General features: G+C 43.0%; 1 protein-coding gene across 1 annotated transcript in view; it reads left to right on the top strand.

The window, feature by feature from the left end:
- The first annotated feature begins 3681 nt into the window (after positions 1-3681).
- The window catches only part of LOC126418754 (alpha-tocopherol transfer protein-like), a 176092-nt gene continuing 167155 nt past the window's right edge, over positions 3682-12618 (top strand). The window contains exon 1 of the mRNA XM_050085679.1: positions 3682-3759. The gene's annotated coding sequence lies outside the window, so the exon portion shown is untranslated. The remainder of the gene's footprint in view (positions 3760-12618) is intronic.

Genomic DNA, 12618 nt, shown 5'->3' with positions numbered 1-12618 from the left:
GACCGAGGCTCGGGCTCGGGACCTTTGCCTTTCGCGGGCAAGTGCTGTACCATCCGACCTACCCAAGCACGACTCACGCCCCGTCCTCACAGCCTTACTTCTGCCAGTACCTCGTCCCCTACCTTCCAAACCTTACAGAAGCTCTCCTGCGAACCTAGCAGAACTAGCACTCCTGAAAGGAAGGTCCCGAGTTCGAGTCTCGGTCCGGCACATAGTTTTAATCTGCCAGGAAATTTCATATCAGCTCACACTCCGCTGCAGATTGAAAATCGCATTCTGGAAACATCCCCCAGGCTGTGGCTAAACCATGTCTCCGCAATATCCTTTCTTTCAAGAGTGCTAGTTGTGCAAGGTTCGCAGGAGAGCTTCTGTAAGGTTTGGAAGGTAGGAGACGAGGTACTGGCAGAAGTACGGCTGTGAGGACGGCGCGTGAGTCGTCTTTGGATAGCTCAGATGGTAGAGCACTTACCCGCGAAAGGCAAAGGTCCCGAGTTCGAGTCTCGGTCAGGCACACCATTTTAATCTGCCAGGAAGTTTCATATCAGCGCACAATACCGCTGCAGAGTGAAAATCTCATTCTGGATGTGTTTCTTTACTTACTGATTGCCCCTCGTATGTAATGACGTGGGCAGTACTTCAAAACTGAGTGAAAAAGGAAAATTGCTAGTAGGTATTTGTCATTGTGAACGACTGGTGCTACCAAGCCTAACCGCAATCGAATCGCTTAAGGGAAGGACTGGAGTTCCAATCTCAGTGCGATAATTAACGGCTTAAATTGCGCATAATTTCCATAAACCAGTTCAGGCGAATGTTGAGAGATACGGTGGTTTCATTTCCTTACTGTGCTCTTAACCTAGGTGGTAATTCGTGTACTGCTCTCTGTTCATTTAGCGATCGAAGCATGAAAACTTGAGAACATAAACTGATTTAGTTCAGACAACTTCGGAACTAACCCACGACATGTAGACAGTAGTCCATAGAAATCTGTTACTGTTTTGACCGAACTGCAACTTTATTCGAATTACTGATGGCTTAAAGTCTTTCCAACTGATCTACTAAACATCTGTCAGACAGTATGCTCATTTTCAGGCATAACTCGTCTACAGCAGATGAGTTAGCGTGATGAGTTAGTTTAAGTTAGATTAAGTAGTGTTTAGGCTTAGGGACCGATAACCTCAGCAGTTTGGTCCCATAAGACCTTACCACAAATTTCCAAATCCCCCCCCCCCTACCCAGAATTCTATTTAGTAACTTTCATTATCTACCACACATTTCAAAGGCGTGTGTTCCCTTTTTATTTGTACCGGTTAGCATCCACGGTTCATTTCTACAGCCGACAAATGCTATCAGAAAAGATCTCTTAATACTTAAATTTATACTAGTGACTCGTCCCGGCTTCGCACGCATAGCGGGAATAAATTATGCTCACAGACGTTATTCGTGAATCGGCCCACCGACTAGTGAAACCCGTATCGAAATCCCTGTAGCACTTCCCGAGATTAGCCGTCACATACAGACAGAAAAACGCTCGGTGGTGTTTATCTTATAGTAAGTAATAATTAAATGTTAAAACATACATATTTTTAAAAAAAACTCTTTTCTTGCTGTTGCCAGTCTGCAATTTATGATTTTTCTACTTCAACCATAGTCATTTTGATGCCTAAAAAACAATACCTATTTACTGTTTTTAGCGTACCATTTCCTATGTAATTCGCCTCAGCAACGCCTGAATAAATTCGAGTATGTCCAATTGTCTTAGTTTTGTTGATGAGCATCACTCGACCTCTTTTTTTAAGATACTATACGTAATGTTCAACTGAATTAAGTCCTGGGTCGTCTCTGACAGAATTAAAGTGCTTTCGCAAATATTCTACTTTTACTGGTTACCACCATACTGAATTAATAACGGGTAGCAAGTCGTGTTAACCAGTTTGTTGTAGGAAGAGCCAAAGCTGCAAGATACAGTTTTTTTATTTAATTGATGCCTAGTTTCTGGTTACCTGAACTTATTTTCCAATCATCTTATGAGACGGAATGTTAGAATTACAATTTGTCCAATAAACAGTTCCAGAAATTGAGTGCCTATTACAGGGTACAGAGGATACTGTACCGCGATATACGTACCAGACAGACAAAACAGTACTATCAATTAGCAGCTACAAAAACTATTTTTAGAAATCGTCACTTCAATGATGCAAACAGAAGTTGAAACGCTAGGTTGTGTCTTACGTTACACCGAATACTAGGACCCATAATAGTGCATGACAATATAACATAGCTATTTAATCCAACCTAGGGACAGTGTAAAATACAACCTTTCGTCTTAACTTTTGTGTGTAGCGATGGAGTGTTAATTTAATAAAAGTTGTAATAGTTGTACATTCTGTTATGTTTGTTCATGGTTTACGAGGATATTTAATTCGAAACGTGATGATGATTTTTAACGCCTTACTGATTTGGTTCCTTTCCACACTATTTTATGGTTTAAAATGTTGATGTTGATGTTATGTGTCGCTACAGCCTACGGCTTTTGTTTGCCTGCCTCACATGTGGCGCCGCTGTGGTTTGCTATTTATTGCAAAAATGTTCAAATGTGTGTGAATTCCTAAGGGACCAAACTAGACTTACACACTACTTATACTAACTTTAAGCTAAGGACAACACACACACACGTGCCCGATTGAGGACTCGAACCTCCGGCGGACGGACTGTTTATTGCTTCTAAATGTCCTGCTGCTCTGAAAAATGTTAAGGAGCTGCAGTGTGGTGCAAGTCAAGTAGTTGTTCTATTTTTAATGATTACAAACTGCAACAAAGAAATTCCCTGCGTCGTGATAGGGCGCCCACTACCCGAGTTTTTTTGTGGCCGCGTAGGAAACCGACCATTAGATGTATGTTTATCCTGCTATTGTTCATAGAAAAACTTGACTTTGGCGTAAGAGCATGTACAGCCTTAACTTTCGCATGATATTACGGAAAAATGTGTTGCCTGTCTTGGTAAATATAACCTGGCACAATATGCTCTATAGGCACTCATTTCTGGCTCTGAGCACTATGCGACTTAACTTCTGAGGTCATCAGTCGCCTAGAACTTAGAACTACTTAAACCAAACTAACCTAAGGACATAACACACATCCATGCCCGAGGTAGGACAGGATTCGAACCTGCGACCGTAGCTGTCGCTCGACTCCAGACTGAAGCGCCTAGAACCACATGGCCACACCGGCCGGCTACTCATTTCTGCAACTGTTTATTGTACAAATTGTAATTTTGACTTTACGCCTCTGGTAACTGGAAACTAGTCGTCAATGAAATAAAAAGACTGTATCTTGTCGTTTTTGCTCTTCCTATACTAGATTTAAACTTTTTATTTCTTCTCCCAGAAATTTAATTCCTTGTCCAAATTACTCTTCCCTTTTCCTTTACTGTTTACTGCGCACAGTACATCATGCTTACTGCAATATTACAAAACGAGGAGATCGTTCGGTGATAATGTAGTACTATGTTACTGCGAAGAAGGGTTTTTAAATGCTAAGTTTCTGAATTGCTCTTTCGCGGTCTCCTGTCTGGACCCCAGATGTGTGTTGTATGGAGCACGGCGCAGTCCAGAGCGAAGACGTGACGAGAGCAAATGGGACAGATTGGCGAGCGAGCACGTGACTCGGCTGCCAGAGATATAGGAGCGACTATCGGTCGAGCCGTCAGTCGTTGCCTCTCCTCCAAACTAGCACCAGATTAGCAGACCAACAGCCTCCGCGGTAAGTACCCACAAGGGCTACGTTTATCACCCAGTAGAGTGTTACCTGTGACAATTTACGCTCCGTACAATCGTTAATGTTTGCCACGCTTTTTCGGTGTCCATCCTGCAGGCAGTATTGTACGCGTGTGCCTCCAGTCTATTTCCCTCCTTGTCGTTACAGTGTCATTTCCTGAACGTGCTTACAAGGAATGCATACAGGCAACGGGTTACCGGTTTTGCTCATCTTTCACACGGTTGTAGTACACACGCATGTGACAAATGCTGCTCTGGTATAATGTAAAGAATTATCGAGAAACCGAAGTTCAGGCCTTAATGATCATGTTGATCATACGAGAGCAGTTTAATTCGGCACACTAGACGACTGTTGCTTTCGAGTATAGGCATTTTTTTTTCTAATGTTCCACCAAACACTTAGCTCGAACAGAGAATCATATTTTTATGGAAAAGACCAAAAGTAGGTCATTGTGTGTAGCCTTGGCCTAGGTCTAGTCGAGATATTAGTCGTGATAAAATACACATTATTATAAATACATTCGTGCGTGAATTGTAAAGGACGGCGGAAGAAAGTGCTAAAACCCAAGAGAGCATAGCTTTTAGTTACTGCGTGCTGTATTTTTGATTAAATCTGCGTATCGTATATCAAAATGGAATTATTTGTAGCTTCTACGAATTGTTGCACTACTTTTAACCTATGTAACCTGTCACATGAGTAAGAAGATTGCTAATAAGTACTAGTTATTTGTAATGTTGTCCCGCTATTGTTGGTTGATACAGTCTCATCAGAACGTACCTAGAAAAGATTTGAGAACAAATAGGTTTTTTTTTTACTATCTTACATCAGACTAGTATACAGAAGTCGCTAAACATAGGAAAGAAGAAAGAGTATTATTCACGAAATAACAATTTTTAAAGTGACTGGCTCAATAACGAAGTGCTTCAGATCTTTCGTGTTAGATTGCCTTTGCAGTAGAAAACAGAATACTAGAGGATCAAAACTTCTTACATGTGTAGAACTCCGAAAGAAATTGAGCTTTTGTCTGGTGTAATCACAACCCTATTAATGCAATATCGGATTTTTCACTTTTTTCATCATTATTCTCTTGAAGACTTTCTAAACCGTGAAGATTTATGGAAGGTATGTGATAAACAACTTTTGTTTTGTTCATAGACTGTCGTCCATTATATTTTGTTGCTACCACTAGAATGGTAGCAACTACCTCTCTGCCTCACTTTCGTAATGAAAAATCTAAGATGTCTTTGCTTGACGCTTGACCTTCATTGACAACGTCACCTGGTTTCCACACTTCTTCCGGTGGATGTAGATTGTGCTCCTTCCTAAAAGTAAATATATACTAACGTTTGTAGAGAAACGCAACAAGATAAAAATAGTCGTGACCCACAATGTTTAACGTGAGAGCCGAAACAAATATATACCTCGAACACGTTTATTGTTAAAGTTTTCTGAGATTATTGTATCTCGTCATATTGTAAAAATCTGGATAAAACCAACTTTTCGGCCACGGTTACAATGGCCTCCTCCTGGGTCTCACTTCTAACCGTGCCTGGAACGTTGATTTCACCAGTAAAGTTTTTTACATTATTACACGGTACGACAGGAAACTTTTGTCAACTGGGTCTGGCTACGGAAGGGTACGCAATCCTACGTTTCTTATAGATTTTTTACAAGGTAAAACGAACCAGTGACTGAGACATTACAGGCATTCACTTACACGTGTGTATTACACTAGCGAACCCCTCATTGCTTCGCAATTGCTAAACATATATGAGAATGGGATATACATCCTAAACTTCTTCCGCTACTCTCTCTGCCAATCTCCCCTGTCGCCCCCCCCCCCCCCCCCCCTTAGTCTTTGCCCCTCAAGCCTTTTGTCTTTGTGCATAACCTCTTCCCAACTCTGTCCATCCCCGTGCCCGTGTGTGTGTGTGTCCCACCAACTTTCTGGTCATATTCTTCTTCCCCCCCCCTCCCCATCCACTAACCCACTGTCAATTTCCTCCCCCTTCCCTATCTACCTCTTACCCCTTTCTCTGATCTAGAGCCTTGCCTATTACCGTCATTGCAAACAAAACCTTGGAGAATTAAAGTCACTTGAAAACAAAGGGAAAATCGGCTGGGTTCATTGGTATAAAGGGAATAGGAGAGATTTTCAGCTGATCGATCAGTGACAGCTTGCCGCATAGTTTTAATATGCGAATGAGTAGGAGTACAAGGTTATGGACAATTCATATCCCACAGTAATAATCTAATCGCAAGCATATAAGCCGTATATACAACTTTCCCCTTCATCTGTAAAACAGGCAGCGAGAAAGAAAAAAATACAGCAAACTGTGTATACGATTTTGTTTGAAAATATATGTAAGGAGAGAGAATATACCAGGTGTGTCTCCTGAGAGCCGTCAGGCGCATTTTATCTTTTCTCGGCGGATATTTACATTTACATTTTCGTTTTCGCAGACTGTATCTAGAGCCAACGCAAACAAATACTGCCCATCACGTCTTTGATGCGACGACCAGAGTCAACTGAAATCGTCGGTTTGTTTCCCGTTACAAACAAAATTATTAATCAATCCGAATTGTACGTCCCCATTAGCAACAACGCTCGCTAATTAATCTATCCTATTATCTGTATATATCAGTAGGGACAGTAAAGCAGAAGAACAAACAGCAAACCAGGAGCGATTCGGCAGCGCTGCGTGCTAGGCGGTATGAGTCAGTGCGGGTCGGGGCGGTGGTGCCATTGCGGGAGCACTGGGTATCCTAAGACTTTTACTGTCCCTGGTGATACGTATTGAGAAAACAAATTCGCACTATCTTCTAATGATTTCCGGGTATGCAGCCGGATCCCGTCGACATTCTGCCACGATATTTCGGCCCAGAGACGTCCGGCCATCATCAGGTGAGTACACAACTACTGAAGAGCCCAGGTGCAGTCGCGGTATTTATGCCGAATCTCGCGCAAGTGAAATGTACCTGGGCTCTTCAGTAGTTGTGTACTAACCTGATGATGGCCGGACGTCTCTGGGCCGAAATATCGTGGCAGAATGTCGACGGGATCCGGCTGCATACCCGCAAATTATTAGAAGAAGAAATACGCCGGGGAGAACTTCAGAAGTCACATCAAATTCGCACTAGTTTAATCTGAGAAAACCAAAAGTTAGCTTTAAAAATAACTTTGTTTGAAACGGTAAACAAACCGGCGCTTTGCGTCGACACTGGTCGTCGCCTGAAAGACATAATGAGCTGTATTTGTTTGGGCTGAACCCAATTACTCTCTGCAAAAACGAAATTGCAAATGTCTGTCGAAATATCAGAGAAAATGCTCCTGACGACATTCGGGAGACGCCCTGTGTGTGGGAGAAACGGTGTGATGGTTAACACTCCCTCCTACCGTAGTTGAAATAGACTGCAGGAAAGAAATCTAAACCACCTACTTTAACTGCACAGCATGATCTTTCTTGTGGTAGATCTTAACAAAGAATCTGTTGTTCAAAAATTTACACAAGTTAATGTTTTTTGGAGTACCGTGTAAAAAAAATTTGAAGGACGTCTACCTTGTACCCTTACTTTTGGTAAAAGTTGGACGACTTGTCTGTACAGATGTAGATCAAATTTGTATACTGCTAACATTAAAGAACTCCTTCCATATTTTCACAAATGCTATGTGCAAACCTTTTGGATTTAGACTAGCGCCAATATAAAGCTACACCACACATAGGTTTTTCAACATTTCCTGGTGCGTAATCAGGATTTACATCCCTCTCATCAAAAAAGGGACGACTGCAGTCAGTAACCTCTTTACTAAACACCTATAGCTTTACCCGATTACAGATTTCGTGACTGCTATGTTGACACTTTGGCAGGGCACTGTTCTCAAACAAAACAAATATTGTAAGGCAAAACTTTGTAGGTAGCCTGTATATACTTTCTAGCAGTTCAAACGGAACTACTAGTTGCCGGCATGTAGTGCATCTGAACCCACGACAGACAAATTCTGAATAAATTAAAAGTTCGCCTTTTCTTCCACTGACCCCCCTCCCCAATTAAAAATTTATTGAAATATAGTTATTACACACAAAATTCTTCGTTGTCGTTGGTAGGCCGACAGCGTTTGTAGTGGTATCTCTCACTGGAGTATGAGAAGACACGGTACAGACTTGAACAGATCAATTTACGAATGCTGGCTTCTGGCACGCACATTTGATTTTTAATACAAGTAATGATATAGGAAGATACACTTCATTAATATTTAAACGGAAGGGGCATTCATAAATGGAGATTGACGCACACTACGCGTATTTCAAAACAGTCCCGCGAATACAGGAGCGGTCAACAAGTACACTACCAGGGAGAGATGACAATTTTGTCGGCTTCTGAAACAGCAATGTGCAATTGCCGGTTGCGCTAACGTCACTCGACCACTAGCGCTCTCGTATAGACAGCATGCTAATAAAACTTTGAACCTCGATTTCTGGAAAACGATTCAGAGACGCATGGAAGTAGAGCAACAGTTATTCAAGCCAAATATGCAGGTACTATAATACTGCAAACAATGGCCGAAACGGGTAACTAATCTGTTTCCCTTGTTAGATTAAAGATGTGTACGTAATCAAATGAGACTATGAACACACTGGCACAGAGCTGTACAGTACTGTACCCTCTACCCTAGTACGGCGCCCTCCGCAATACGAATTGTGCTAGGGTAGTCCGTGCAGTAGTGCAAAGCCACCGTGCCTGAGTGGTGTAGTGGTTAGCGCATGTGCCTAATAAAGAGGAGACCCGGACTAGAATCCCAGCCTTGGTACAAATTTTCGTCACTTCAGTCTGCTTACATAAATCATAAATATTTTCGACTTGAAAAGGCCTCTGAACCGTATAGCTTCATCTGATTAAAGCCCCTTCGCCTAGGTCTGAAGCAGGATCCCTGTTTAGTTCGATGCCGAAGTGGTGTTCCAGTACAGTTGGAGTACCTGTGCAATGCGTTTGATCTTAGGGCAATACCAGGTGGGCTGAGACATGAATGGGAATTTGTATTGAGAAAGGAGGCGTGTTAGCGCAGTCGGTGCAGTCAGTGTGGTGTAGCGGTTAGCGTATCTGCCTAGTGAGAAAGAGACCCTGGTTCGAATCCTGGCCTTGGTACAAATTTTCATTTGTCGTTCGTCCACATACATACATACATACATACATACATACATACATACATACATACATACATACATACATACATATACATACATACATACATACATACATACATACATACATACATACATACATACATACATACATACATACATACATACATACATACATACATACATACATACATACATACATACATACATATACATACATACATACATACATACATACATACATACATACATACATACACATACATATACATACATACACATACATATACATACATACATACACATACATATACATACATACATACATACATACCGAGCGAGGTGGCACAGTGGTTAGCACACTGGACTCGCATTCGGGAGGACGACGGTTCAATCCCGTCTCCAGCCATCCTGATTTAGGTTTTCCGTGATTTCCCTAAATCGTTTCAGGCAAATGCCGGGATGGTTCCTTTGAAAGGGCACGGCCGATTTCCTTCCCCATCCTTCACTAACCCGAGCTTGCGCTCCGTCTCTAATGACCTCGTTGTCGACGGGACGTTAAAACAACACTAACCTAACCTAAACCATACATACATACTTAATCTGAATACCAATCTATAACCATTCTTCTGCATGATATATTTAACTTGCATGTAATTTGTATGTATCGAACTGATATGCAGAACAAGCATGGCATGTGTCTAGATGGTATGAGAAGCAGCCTACAAACAATTCTTATGCTGATCATTTCACTATACGAAATTACTATTCAGGAGTCAGTTTTCTGGCTCATCTCGCAAGCTAGCGAGTTACGGCACAAATTTCAGGACATACTGCTCGCTCGCAGATGAAGTTTATCATATAGACAAACTTCTCTAACGCCCCTAATCTTCAATTTTCCTTATCCGTAATGGAACATACTGACGAATATGCAACATGAACCTTGCAGTATGTTTCATTGCATGACTTTCATGCATATTGTAATAGAATTTCTGTATAGCATTTATAGCGCGGCACATTGACTGCTTCGTATAGCCGCACTGGATAAATTAAAAAGTTTCAATAGAGCAGGTTAATTTCAGGAGCTGAAACTTATTCGCGTATCCCACTAACTTTAATTTAGGGTAAATTGTTTGATAGAGCCACAATAGCCGGACGGTATCCGGATACCTCTATGTAGTGCGCACCTGGCCACTAGATGTCACTAGAGGCGCAACTAAACTAACTCGGCCCGAACAGGCCATGAAGCCCAAACGTTACCGACCGGCCGCCGTGTCATCCTCAGACCACAGGCGTCACTGAATGCGGGTATGAAGTGACATGTGGTCAGCACACCGCTCTCCCGACCGTATGTCAGTTTAAGACTGGAGCCACTACTTCTGTCAAGTAACTCTGTTAATCTCAGAATGGCTGAGTGCACCCCGCTTGCCAACAGCGCCCGGCAGACCGGATGGTCACCCATCAAAGTGCTAGCCCAGCCCGACAGCGCTTCACTTTGATCTGACAGGAACCGGCGTTACCATCGCGCCAAGGCCGTTCCAAAGCCAGTACAAATAGATGGAGTTGTCAGTAGGGAAGCAGTAAAGGCAGAACAGGTCGGTCAGCTGAGGTCAGTCACTTTGAACGCAGCTAGAGTCATTGGATGTCACCTGACTAACAAATACGGTAGGTACATTTCAACCCTTCAAAACCTACCAGTCGACTGTTGGTGGTGATTGTAAAGTGGAAGGCGGAGGAATAAGCGCAGCTAAACAGACTACGCTGACCTGATGTACAGACGAACAGGAACTATAGAGGATTGCAGACGTTGGTTGTAAAAAAAAAAAAAAATTGAATAAAACGCATGAAACCGCGGAAGTAATCTCTTATGAATTTCCAAGTGCCACTAGCAGTCCAGCTAGCGCAGAGGCTGTTCATAGGGACTTAAGTAGGTTGCACGACAGTCGAGTAGCTCCGCGTAAGCCACGCACGTCTGTACTCATTTCTAAATCACGCTTGAGCTGGTGTAAAGAGCGACGTCGCTTGTTACACTATGACCGGGAAAAGTGTGATTTGGAGCTCTGAATCACGCTATACCGTATTTCAATCCGGTGGAAAGGTTTAGGCTTAGCGAATGCCTGGAGAATGTTACCTGCCATCACGTGCAATGGTGACAATGAAGTGAGGAGGAGGTAGTGGTAGAGTACGGAGTGATTTTCGAAGTTAGGGTGTGTTACCGTATCGCACTTCAGAAAACGCTTTTTTATATCACCATGACAAAGCATCCTCTCAAACGTTTTGGTGACAATGACATTCTTAAAATTACCTGACCTGCCCAGAGTTCTGACCTGAACCCAATTAAACACCTTTGGGGTGAGACTGGACGTCCACCTCGCTCCATTCTGAGCGTCCAACATCACTATTATCTGTGATGTCGGCTCTTGAGGACTGGTATCGTGTATTTTTCTGATATATGAAAAATGTTTAAGAATTTGAAACTGCTGAGCATCATAATTCTTATACTTTACGAAAGTCCAGAAAAGTTACTTTTTTCTTTATTCACAAATTAGCATTAGGCTACTGGCTGAAACATGGACTGCCTCTGCAGCTTGGTATCTTGCATCTACAGAGGCGCCTACGAGACGCACCTCTTCGTGAAGTCAGGATAGCAGATGGATACCTATGAAGCGTCTCTGACTGTAGTAAAACATTGTCAAAGTTCAGTTATTTATTAACCATTTTTACAGTCGTCTTGTTCCACACCGGCCTTATAGTCGACGCATCATTCAGCCGCGTGTTCGATTCCCGATGACGGCTGCTGTGTCCTCGTCTGCGAGTCTAGGCGAAGGGGGAATGACCTCAGGCCGCGGCGAGCTGCCGGCGCGGCTGTGGTCCAACACGAATGGTCTCGTATTAAGAGCTGGAGTGTGCTTTATCCCATTCAAAGTTCTATGTTGACCCTTGATGACCCATCCGCGATGTGTTGTTGTCGCAAGTCGTGTGGTTGGTCGATCTACTTCCTTCGGGCCACGTAGGTTCCAGCACCCATAGGTGTCTAAGTGCTGAGCAGGAACGTCGACTCCACGAAGCCCAGCTGCCAGTTTCCGCGCGGAGGTTCGGTGCTCTCAGCACTCCGCGATGTGGTGGTGTCGGCAGTCGGCCAGCTCCTCTGCCAGCAATGGTAGGCGGCGAACGGGTGAAGACGGTCACCTCAGGTACACCTTCGGCTCGTTCGTAGACTGTTTTGGAGTATTTAGGACATTGATTCGCTATTACTGTGAACGCCATCGATCCGACGGATTAACTCCTCGGGAGCTGGAGGCGATAACGCGAGGCTATCACGTGATGGTCAGTTCCTAATGACAGTGTGTACTTACTCTGCTATATTCGCTTAACAGGCTCTTAAATGCTGCGTATGGTTCTGATACTGGTTCTTATGAAATAGGTACAGTTTCTTTCGATGTCTCTTAAGAGCTAACCAATATGTATGTCAACTTTCCGTTGATTTTGTCCTGTGCTATTTTTTGATCTCTCTCTCTACGCGGTGTTGTAAAGTGCTGAGACCTGACCCAATTGCTGGCTCTTTCTGTGCCTCTGTCATGACCACACGTTGCTTGTAGCAAGTTGAAAGAGTTTTAATAAAATTTTCTAATTTCCAGTCCTCTTACTACTATGTACCGTAACACGTCTACCTCTTCGTACACACAATTGGCCAGTTTCAACC

The sequence above is a fragment of the Schistocerca serialis genome, chromosome 9 (genome assembly GCF_023864345.2).
Source record: "Schistocerca serialis cubense isolate TAMUIC-IGC-003099 chromosome 9, iqSchSeri2.2, whole genome shotgun sequence".
NCBI classification, from domain to species: domain Eukaryota; kingdom Metazoa; phylum Arthropoda; class Insecta; order Orthoptera; family Acrididae; genus Schistocerca; species Schistocerca serialis.
This window is presented reverse-complemented; position numbering and strand designations above follow the sequence as displayed.